Here is a 12,768-nt window from a genome sequence, read left to right as displayed (position 1 = left end):
TGCTAGACGTTATGGGGATTCAAAGCTAAATAAGGTAAAAAAAAAAAAAAATCCTTGGGCGCCTGGGTGGCTCAGTTGGTTAAGCGACTGCCTTTGGCTCAGGTCATGATCTTGGAGTCCCTGGATCAAGTCCCGCATCGGGCTCCCTGCTTGGCGGGGAGTCTGCTTCTCCCTCTGACTCTCCCCCTTCTCATGTGCTCTCTCTCTCTCATTCTCTCTCTCTCTCTCTCAAATAAATAAATAAAATCTTTAAAAAAAAAATCCTTGCTTTCAAGGAGTTTACAGTCTAACAAGATCTTTTTTAATTAATTAATTTTTTTGGTGTAGTGTTCTATGATTCATTGTTTGCTTATAACACCCAGTGCTCCATTCAATACATGCCCTCTTTAATACCCATCACCAGGCTAACCCATCCCCCACCCTCCTCCCCTCTAGAACCCTTGGTTTGTTTCTCAGAGTGTACAGTCTCTCATGGTTCATCTCCCCCTCCGATTCCCCCCTTCATTTTTCCCTTCCTACTATCATTTTTTATTTTTAACATCTAATGCATTATTTGTTTCAGGGGTACAGGTCCGTGATTCATCAGTCTTACACAATTCACAGCGCTCACCATAGCACATACCCTCCCCAGTGTCCATCACCCAGCCACCCCATCCCTCCCACACCCCACCACTCTAGCAACCCTGTTTGTTTCCTGAGATTAAGAATTCCTCGTATCAGTGAGATCATATGTCTTTCTCTGATTACTAATGTCACTTAGCATAACACCCTCTAGTTCCAACCACGTCATTGCAAATGGCAATATTTTGGGGTTTTTTGATGGCTGCATAATATTCCATTGTGTATATATATATATATATATATATCACATCTTCTTTATCCATTCATCTAGTCTAACAAGATCTTCAAGACAGAGGCACACATGGCACTATCACAAGTCTGAAAGTCCTGTGAGGCATTAGAGAGGCACAGAAGAAATGCTTCAGGGTCCAGATGTGTGCTGACAGCTGGAACATGGCATCTGAGCTTCAGAGAAGGGAATGGAACGGCAGAGGAGAAACAACAGCAGCATGGGACACGAGCTAGCATGTGTGTGCAACAATGTGGCTGCAGTAGAGATGATTTAAGGAGCCAGTGGGAGATCAGACAGAAGGAGGGAGACATCAAAGGAGGGAAGGAGGTGGAGATAAAGGAGGAGGGGGAGAAGAGGGAGGAGTTTGTCTCGAGCTGAGACACCTGTGCAGGGAGACAACAGGATACAAATCTGACAGAAAACCCAAACCTTCCAGTATCTACGCCAATCATTATTATTTATTTATTTATTTTAAGATTTATTTATTTATTTCAGAGAGAGGGAGAGTGCACAAGCAAGGGCAGGGGCAGAGCGAGAGAGAATCTCAAGCAGACTCGAGCCCAAGGCAGGGCTCAATCCCACAACTGTGAGATCATGACCTGAGCCGAAATCAAGAGTCAGGCACTCAACCAACTGAGTCATCTGGGCAACCCTCACTGGTATTTTTATTTCCCTTTGGCCAAAGGCAGAGAAGACAGATTAAAATTTTTAAGTTCTTCTACCAAAAGGAAGAATGCATCCTCTCTAAAAATGCAAGAGTTAGAGATGCCAATCTGTTAACCAGGAGAGGCCCTTCTCATGCAAGCCTTTGAGATGAACTGCTACATTCCATCAAAAATAAGATGAAATTTGAGAAATTTAAACTTGAAAGCCCCAAAGAGGGCCTCTTATACATATCCTAGTGGGAATACTTTTGGAGCTACCAAATACAGGGCAGGGTGATTACAAATATAAATTTTCTCTTAAGGGCCTACATTCAGAACAGGTAAACTTTTATTCTTGTATTTTCAGTCTTCAAATTGAGCTTACTAGTTGTTCCAGATGGTCTTATTCTTTGGATTTCCATCTTCTTTCTGCATGAAAAATGGCCCCCCAACTTTATCCAGGCTTTCCATTATAAATTACAAGGGCTTTTGATATTAAGGCTACAGAGAATAGCATTTACTGAAAAAGAAATACTGAGCCTAACGAAATCTAATGCCAATAAATATTAAGCTTCTACAAGTTTTTACCCATTATTTTTTTTTATGTTCAGTTAGCCGTTGTATAGTACATAATTAGTTTTTGATGTAGTGTTCAATGATTCATTAGTTGCATATAGCACCCAATGCACATCACAAAACATGCCCTCCTCAATACCCATCACCCTGTTACCTCTTCCCCCCACCTTCCTCCCTTCTGCCCTCAGATTGTCTCCTGGTGTCCATAGTCTCTCATGCTTCATCTCCCTCTCTGATTTCTCCCCCTTTGGATTCCCCTCCCTTCCCCTATGGTCCTCCGTGCTATTGCTTATGTTCCACATATGAGTGAAACCATGTGATAATTGTCTTTCTCTGCTTGACTCACTTCACTTAACATAATCCCCTCCAGTTCCATCCATGTCAGTGCAAATGGTGGGTATTTGTCGTTTCTGATGGCTGAATAATATTCCATTGTATATATGAACCACATCTTCTTTATCCATTCATCTTTTGAAGGGTATCTCGGCTCCTTCCACTATTTGGCTATTGTGGACATTGCTGCTAGGAACACTGGGGTGCATATGCCCCTTCCATTCCCTTACACCATACCCAAAGATAAACTCAAAATGGATTAATGACCTCAATGTGAGACAGGAATCCATCAAAATCCTGGAGGAGAACATAAGCAGTAACCTCTTCAACATCAGCCACAGTACCTTCTTTCAAGACATGTCTCCAAAGGCAAGGGAAACAAAAGCAAAAATGAGCTTTTGGGACTTCATCAAGATAAAAAGCTTCTGTGCAGCAAAGGCAACAGTCAACAAAACTAAGAGGCAGTCCATGGAATGGGAGAAGATATTTGCAAATGACATTACAGATAAAGGGCTGATATCCAAGATCTATAAAGAACTTCTCAAACTCAACACTCAAAAAATAAATAACTCAGTCAAAAAATGGGCAGAAGACATGAACAGACACTTCTCCAAAGAAGACATACAAGTGGTTAACAGACACATGAAAAAATGCTCAACATCACTAGCCATCAGGGAAATACAAATCAAAACCACAATGAGATACCACCTTACACCAGTTAGAATGGCAAAAATTAACAAAACAGGAAAAAACAAATGTTGGCAAGAATGTGGAGAAAGGGGAACCCTCTTACACTGTTGGTAGGACTGCAAGCTGGTACAGCCACTTTGGAAAACAGTATGGAGGTTCCTTAAGATGTTAAGAATAGAGCTACCCTATGACCCAGCAATTGTACTACTAGGTATCTACCCCAAAGTTACCCATTCTTTAAAGTTCAGCTCATGAATCAACTCTCCTGGAGCAGTGCTTCTCAAACTTTAAAGTGTTTACAACTGAGGATAATGGTAAAATGTAGATTCTGATCTAGTAGATCTGGAGATTCTGCATTTCTAGCAATTTCCCAGTCATGTGGATGCTGCTGGTACATGGACCACACTTTGAGTGGCAAGAGCCTAGACCATTCCAGCCCCCATGCATTATCCTTTTCTGAATTCTAGCAACTCTATTCTCTTCAGTATTTTAGTCTTGTATTGTTTCCTGTTTCATGAAAGTTAGTTTTCCCAGATTATGAGATCCTAAAGGAAAAAAACCTTCTCTGACATGCATCTGTTACCTCTACACGCAACACAATGCAGCAACTTGGTGCTGAGCAAGGTAGGTTCAAACAGAGTGTTCTGAAAATCAGTGAACACATCATTTGAGACAGCCCAGAGCAATTTCCAGTAAGAGAACCAGATACTTGGGCAAAAGTACCAATTCAGGGCATCCTCACCATCACCTAGCAGTGGTGCCTGTGGGAAGTGGTCATTGTTTTGATACGCAGAGTAGGTACAAATTTGCAAGCCTTATATTTGCACGAGTAAGAAATGGAATCTGTTTTTCATTCCTATAACTAAATTTAATCATAATTTCAAGCTTTACTTTCTGCCTGATTACAGAAAGCATTATATTAACCACATTTAGGTGAACCCAATTACCTTTGGGTTTCTCTGCCATGTTGGGATTTTCCCTCCCCCTCCATCCCCCCTTGTCAATGTTGCCACTGCCACTGTTCAGTAGTCAGTCCCACACAGCATCCTCCTCTTGGCCCCCCCTAGGCCCAGCGGTCCCTTTGTAGCCATTCCTTAGCCCTCTTATAAGGCTCAAGAACTGAAGAAGCTGAGATGTCCTTCAACAGATGACTGAATAAAGAAGATGTGGTTCATACATACAATGGAATATTACTCAGCCATCAGAAAGGACGAATACCCACCATTTGCATTGACGTGGATAGAACTGGAGGGGATTATGCTAAGTGAAATAAGTCAAGCAGAGAAAGACAATTATCATATGGTTTCACTCATATGTGGAACATAAGCAATAGCACGGAGGACCACAGGGGAAGGGAGGAAAACTGAATGGGAAGAAATCAGAGAGGGAGACAAATCATCAGAGACTATGGACTCCAGGAAATAAACTGAGGGTTACAGAGGGGAGGGGGGTGGGGGGATAGGTTAGCCCAGTGATGGGTATTAAGGAGGGCACATGTTGTGATGAGCACTGGGTGTTATACACAACTAATGAATCATTGAACACTACATCAAAAACAAATGTACTATATGTTGGCTAACTGAACATAATAAAAAAAAAAGAAATAGAAGTCAAATTTAACAGACAAAAAAACCCATCACCTTTGTATTCTAATAATCATTAACTGGAATAAAAAATTAAGAACTGTCCCAATGGGACTATGATCATTATTCAAACATAGTTGCTCTCTATTTAGAGAAGATAAGCATTCGAGAATTATTTTTGCTACAAACAATTTCTCCTAACAAAATCATTCTAAATGATTACTTTGGATATAAATAGTGGCATTAAATAAATAGATAATGGAAATTTAAAAAAACAAACAAACAAAAACAAAAACAAAAAAAACCCACAAAAGCCTACCTCAAATTCTGGCTTTAAGCAGGGAAGACTGTAAGTTATCAGATGAAAATATTAGCCATGAAGCTGCCACATAGCACAAAGAAGAGGCTAGGAATTTTTCTAGGAGTTGCTCCCCAAGAGAAAAGCAAAGAGAGTTCTCCAAAAAAATGAGAGTTTATGTAAGTGAACATGTTTCATAGTTGATGTGGTGTTCAAAGGTAGACTCACCATAATGTGAATAATGTAAATATAAAGCTTAAGCTTCAGGGCTCCTCACATGCACAGAAACTTTCTAAGACCCTGTTCCTAATTTTGTGTTCTTTCCTCAAAAACAGTCTGCACAAAACCTAGATCTGCCCCTGGCATATCGGAGGAGTAAGTGTGATGGATAATAGTGATGGTATCAGTTAAGGAACCAGGGTAAGGGGAGATAGACCAAAGCTCAGGGCCATGGCGGACATGGGGCAGAATGCCCTGTGTGAGGTGCAAGTCTAAAACTGCAGATTCCTCCTTCTTCCCTTCAGAACCAGACACTTTTCCTCTTGGTTGTGCATGCCTGTGACTGGCACCATTATTCATTCATTCTGGTCTTAGAACCCATAGTCACACTGGCTCCTCCCTTAGTAACCAGGGGAGGGGATTCTATCCCAGCCATATATTTTGTTTGCTTGTTTGTTTTTTGTTGTTTTGTTTTGTTTTGTTTTTAGAGAGTGGGGGGAAGGGGCAGAGGGAGAGGGAGAGAGAGAATTTTAAGCAGGCTCCATGCCCAGCGCAGAGTCCGACCCAGGGCTCGATCTCACAACACTGACATCATTATCTGAGCTGAAATCAAGAGTCACTTAACAAACTGAGCCACCCAGGCACCCCTATCCCAGCCATGTTTTTAGTCTGTGTTTCCTCCTTTCCAGTTCCACCATTATCACCGTAGTTCAGGCTGCCATTATAGCTAATCCCAAATCTTGCCACAGACTGCCAAAGGTCTCCCTACTCCCTCCAGCCTCATCCCTCCTAGGCACTATGGCCTCATCCCCTGCTGTTTCTGTTTCTCTGGAGAACACTGACCAATACAGTGTCTAATACACATTTGTACAATTAACAAAGTTGTGGTGAACACGTGGTATCCTGTACATTCAGGATGCTTCTGGGCCATGCGGGATTAGTTTAGAAGACCTCTGGCACACTATACTTCAAGGAAAGATGAATTCAGTGAGCAATTGTTTGGTTGCAGGGATGGAAATCCACCCACTCAGGCAAAGTAAAGGAGATCTGTTGAACGGATACAGAGACCCTCCCAGAACCCAAAGGCAGGAAGCAGAACACACATCACCAGGCAGTTTATCTCTCATCTACCTGGTTTGGAGCCACACAGTGACTCTCTCTTCCTGTGTATCTTCTCTGCTTTCTAATGGAAGGCCAGGTTGCTCTGCAAACACTATTTCCCAATACAGTCCCATTCTAAGGTACTTGGGGGGTTAGGACTTCAAACTATGAATTTGGGAAGAACACAGTTCAGCCCATGACATACCCCTCTGACAAGGGATATAAGTAATCCACTCAACCTGAAGTTCCTCTTCAAGAATATGGGGGTAATATTGTCTCATATGATCTTATGTGAAAGATGAAAAGGGGATAGACATAGAACATAAATGATAATTAGTACAACTGTATTTTTTCCCAAACAAGTGGCAGGGCACCCACTTCCTAGGCTCCAGAACTGTTCGTGTGTCACATCAGATGGCTCTGCTCCTGCACTCTTCTCTTGTTTGGGTTAATCATGGTCACTCCATATTTACACCTTGCATGGAATAAGTAGGGTATTTTAAACATCAATTTTATTATCCAGTTATGCTAATGGTGCATGAAATAACATGTGAAGAACCCATTAAACATTGTGAAAGAGTTTCCATTTCTTAAAATTGAGGGAATAATAAGAGATGCCAACATAATTCATTGCCGGGGGCGGAGAGAGGCTGACTTTCATCTTCAGATGCCCTTCTAGGAAACAAAAGTTTCCTAACTTGGAACTCCGTATTTCAAAAGAATTTGGGGAAAAGCTAAGCCTCCTAGGCATTACCCAGCAGCATGTTTTTGCCAAGAAATAATTAACAGTGTGTGTAAAGAAGCATAGGAATAAAAATTAACAGCTTGTAGTTGAGATGAATTTTGATCTAGAATGTTAATTTTTTTTTCCCTTCATCAAATTCTATTCTGGTCTCTGACTCATCCTCATTGTAGGACCACAGTCTGTTAGTTCCAGGTATAACCTGCGTGGAAAAGGATGAAGGATAAATCCACAAACAGCTCCTGCAGATCCTTCGCCCCACCTGAGACTGATACCAGCCCCACCCTAAGCTCTCAGGAACGTCAGGCAACAATGGATTCTAATTGCCCATATGTGAATCTGTGATGGCCATCTACTCATTTCTTCAGATTCTTTTAGATCCTAGAATTCTAGGTTCCTGGGGACACTTCATACTCCTGGCTTCTAGGACATTATACTCTCTTGGATTTCCTTCTGCCCCATTGGTCACACCCCACTTCTCCCCCATCACCTTTGCTGGTTTCTCCCCATCTTCCCTACCCTTTACTATTGGAGACACCGGGAGCTGGCCTTGGACTTCTTTTCTTCTCTATCTACAGTCACTTCCTTGGTGCTTGCATCTAGTCGCATGGTTATAAATCCCTTCTATAAGCTGCTGATGTCTAGCTTTAGCTCTCTCCCTGTGAGCTCCAGACTCGTTTGTCAAGCTGCTTACTTGGCTACCTCACAAGCCTCTGAAATGTAACTGTCCCCAAATCCAACTCTTGATCTTCCCTTATAAACTTGCTCCATCTCAATCAATGTTAACTACGTCCTTCCAGTTGCTCAAGCCAAGACCAAAAACTCTTGGTATGTCCTTGACTCACTTCTTTACTTCATATTCAACGCCCAATCCAATCCAACAGCAAATCCTGTCAGCTCTACCTTCAAACCATATCCTGACACTTAACTTACCCTTCTCAACAGGTCCTCTGCCCACACCCTGATCCAAGCCACCATCATGTTTCATGTTGATTATTGCTCTTTGCTCCCCTCTAGACTATTCTCTACACAGTGGTAGCTGGAGAGATCCATTTAGAACATGAGTCAGATTAAATCATTCCTCTGGTCCAACCCATCCATAGCTGCCATTTTATGGAGAGCAAAGGCCAGTATCTGTACAATGACTTCAAGGCCTTACAGGATTCAGCCTCCCCTTATCACTGCCCTGACTTATATTTCCCTCACTCTGTTCCATTCACTCTAACCTTCTCTATTCCTCAACCCACGCCAGGTGTGCTCCTTCCACACTCTTTTACTGTTTCGTCTACCTGGAAGGTGCCTCCCCAAATAGCCACATGGCTGATTCTTTGCAGCCTTTGGAGGCTTTGATGAAATGTCACCTTCCCTGTGAGAGGTTTGCTGGCCACGCTATTTTAAAATTACAGCCACCTCCCAACCTGTACTAGCACTTTCTCTCTTTCATCCCAGCCATGTTTTCCCCATGGCCTTTGTCATCATTTGACATACCACATGTTTTCTTACATGTCCTGTTTACTTTCTGTCTTTAACAGCAGAATATAACCCCCATGAGGTCAGGGCTTTGTCTATTTTGTTTACTTCTGTATCTCCAGCACCCAAAACAGATTAACCTATTATATGAATATAAGAATGATTGTGCTGGAAAATTCTTCGAAAACCATCTAGTCCACCACCTCATAGAATAACTGAAAAAACTGAAGCAAAGCCTATAACAATTGTTGATATCATACAATTTGTTAATGGTAGAGTTGAGATTAGAACCCTGGTTTCCTGACTCTGAATCCAGGCTTTCATCAAGTAGAACGTCATCTATCTTCAGTCCAAATGGATTACAGTGTTTGAGGACAGAGGTCATGGTCACAAATTTCTCTCTAATCATGGTCCCTGGCCCCATTCAAACTAATTGTGATGAAAAAATATTGATTTCCAGGTCACTAAACCAGTGGCAAATCCAAAGAGGTAAGAGTATTAAGAAAGGCCTTTAGGGGCACCTGGGTGGCTCAGTCATTAGGCTTCTGCCTTCCGCTCAGGTCATGATCCCAGGGTCCTGGGATCGAGCCCCACATCGGGCTCCCTGCTCCGCAGGAAGCCTGCTTCTCCCCACCCCCCCACTCCTCCTGTTTGTGTTCCCTCTCTAGCTATGTCTCTCTCTTTCAAATAAATAAATAAAATCTTTAAAAAAAAAAAGAAAGGGTTTTATTCCATCGAGCATTAGAGTACACATGACTTGATTTATGAGTCAGCTTCTAACAGAGAGAGGATGATAACCCCGATACTCACCATTCCTGAGTGCTCGCCAAATTCCAGGTCCTCTATGTACATGATCTCATTTAATCTTTACAACCAGCTTCTAAGGAAGTAGTATATATTCTCATTTTCAGATGAGTAGATTTAGATATGGAGAAGCTAAATAACTTTCCAACTTCATACAACTAATAAGAAGCAGAGCTGGGGTTCGCGGCTGTGTTTGCTTGACTGCAAGCCATGTTCCAAACCACTGCACTGTATTACCTCCCATACACAGGTCCAAATGGTCAATTCCCACTAAGGAAGAAGCATTTGATTCCAGGTTTCCTAACTTGTTTACAGGCCCAGAACCTCTTATTTCATTCTATGCATGGAAACTTCCATTGTTTCCTGGGAGGTAGCCATTCAGCTAATCCAGGTACTGTCTGAAAAATGCTGACTCCAGAGCAAAAACTTTCACCAGTGGTGTAAGCAATTAAATGTTAAGAAGCCCATATAAAATAGTGAGAAGAGCGTAGAATTCTTTTCACTATTCACATGGGAGTGGATGGGCACAGGATGAGAGAGAAATGGCAAAAAGTGAATGAGGTATCACTGAAGGCATCAACGGTTGTACTCGGCACATTACATGTATTATTTCATTTATTTCTCATAACAACCTTTTGAGGTAACTGTCGCAATAGTATTGTCTTTCTACAGATGAGAAAACAAAGGTTGAAAGAGATAACTTGCCCAAGGTCATCCAGCTATCAGATGAAGATGATTGCAAAACCATCAGATATTCCCTAATCTCTGCTGAGCAAGCTCAGAAGATCTAAGTTCTAGATTCAGATTTGCCATTGACTTAACTAAGCCTCAGTTTCCTTGCATGAAAATGAGAAAACTATATCAGATCTTCTCAAAGCTTTAACATTCTACTGTTCTAGTTTTCCTCCAGCAAAAGCCCTTAAAGGCCTTTAAGTTAATGGAAAAAAGTAAAATCATTCTCTAATGGTGAAGACAGGCATGGGAATGAGTAGTTTTGTTCACTTATGACATGTACAATGACAAAAGCATGTGTAAAACGCAGAAGGAAGGAGTGACTCATACTCGACTGGTAGGCAACACACATTCTCCCAGACCTTTCAGTTCATAGAACTGATGCAGTCACACAGACAGAGGACCATCTTGGCCCACTTGCCAAGCCATCAGCCATAATTTCCATTTGCCTTATTATACTTCCTTTCTTGCAGTTCCCGAGGATTATGTGTCTACAAAAATGGGCCACGGGATTGGAGCATTCAGAAGGTGAAAGGGAGGAGGAATGAGAACAGAGTGTAACGCACCACTAATGATGCCTGAATGGGATGGACTTCAGCTGCGCTGCTGTGAAGGGGAGCCAGGATGGGACCAAGGGGCACAGAAAGAATACTGATGCGAGAACATTAATGGGCAATTCTATATGCTCCCCAGTCAAGCCTTGAGATGGGCAGGTGTCAGAGCCAGAGAATTTAGTGAAACCAGGAGGGGAAGATGGGAAAACTGACAAACCAAGATGATACTGAGGCCATGGTGCTAAACTTGGGGTAGAGCATCCTTTTATGAAGATTGTCATAGACTGGGCTGAGGTGAGTTGACATCTAAAAGGATCAATGCCAAAAAATAAAAAACATAATAAAGGTATCAGTGCCAGGTGTCTGTTGAATTATTGGCCTCTTTTATAACTGGCCATGTAACCTTCCACAAACAACGCCCTTTGGAATGCTTGCAAAATGGTGGTGGGAACAGTCGGACCTGTATTGGAAGCTCAGTCCACATTTATGGAATGGAAGAATGATAACTGCCACCTTCGCTATCTAGAAAGCCATCTTGTATTCTTATTTGGGAAGAGTTGCTGGTGTTTGGAATTCTGGTGGCTGCCAGGAAATTGTCCAGTGAGTTTCAAGAGAAGGCAGAATTTTACCCTGAAGGGTGTGTCCCTGGTCTGGGCAGAAGGCTCGTTTGAAGAATGCATGCTTACAGCTGACAAAGACCAAGAATCTGTTAGATTTTTAAAATAGATTTGACTGTGTGAATCACATTGAAGTTTACTCTACCATATTTTTTACTACTTCTATGTATGTTGATATCAGAGAAATTAGAAATTTTTTAAGTGATACAAAAAGAAAAAAAAAAAAAACCTTAAGAATTAAAGAAAGCCCAAGCCAGCAAGGCAGAGACACTGATGGAAACAAGGTGACCAGAACACATGAGGGAGAGACCTAGTGTCACCTAACTCTGTGACCAGTGGGTCCTTCCTAGTGTCCTGGCTTTTGGCTTTGTACTCAGGAATGAAGCCCTCCTTCCCAATGAGGCCTGAACAGCATCTTCTAGTAAAGCTGGGTTAACCAAGGAGGAGACCAACAACCCTTTTTCATCTTATAATCCCAGATTGCATTCTTTAAGAAAATGCCCAACCTTCTGTCTTGTTGTTACTGACACGTCCATTGTAAGAGGTGAGATCCACAATTGGTCCACATTGGGTCAACATTTTTCATAACAGAACCATACTCATTTCTTAGGGCTACTATGACAAAGTACCATACACTGAGTGCTTTAAACCACAAACATTGATTCTCCCACAGTTCTAGAGGCTGGAAGTCCAAGGTGTTGGCAAGGTCACATTCCCTCTGAAGTTACCAGAAAAGGATCTGTTCCCAGGCCTCTCTCCAAGCTTCTGGTAGTTCCTTGGCTCATGGTAGGATAACTCCAGTCTTCACCTGTCATTCCTCTGTGCACATACGTGTCAAAATGTCCCCTTTTTATAAGGTACCTGTCATATTGGACTAGGGCCCAACCTCTTCCAGTATCACCTCATTTTACTTTAATTAATTACATCTGCAATAGCCCTGCCTCCAAATTAGGTCACATTCTGAGGCACTGAGGGTTAGGACTTCAACATATAAATTTAAGAGGTGAACAATAGCCAAACTACGGAAACAGCCTAGATGTCCATCGACAGATGAATGGATAAAGAAGATGTGGTATACACACACACACAAACACACACACACACACACACACACACACACACACACTGGAATATTACGCAGCCATAAAAAAAAACCAAAAATGAAATCTTGGGGCGCCTGGGTGGCTCAGTTGTTAAGCATCTGCCTTTGGCTCAGGTCATGATCCCAGGGTCCTGGGATGGAGCCCCGCATCGGGCTCTCTGCTCGGCTGGAAGCCTGCTTCTCCCTCTCCCACTCCCCCTGCTTGTGTTCCTTCTCTCAATGTCTCTCTCTGTCAAGTAAATAAATAAAATTAAAAAAAAAAAAACAAAGAAACCCCAAAATCTTGCCATTTGCAACGATGTGGATGGAACTAGAAGGTATTATGCTAAGCGAAATAAGTAATCAGAGAAAGATATATGATTTCACTGATATGAGGAATTTGAGAAACAAGACAGATGATCAGAGGGGAAGGAAGGGAAAAATGAAACGACAAAACCAGAGAAGGAGACA

This window comes from Callorhinus ursinus, unplaced genomic scaffold (assembly GCF_003265705.2).
Source record: "Callorhinus ursinus isolate GAN/ISIS: 27379988/994484 unplaced genomic scaffold, GSC_fseal_2.0 scaffold26, whole genome shotgun sequence".
In the NCBI taxonomy this organism is placed as follows: Eukaryota; Metazoa; Chordata; class Mammalia; order Carnivora; family Otariidae; genus Callorhinus; species Callorhinus ursinus.
Note: the sequence above shows the minus strand (reverse complement) of the source record.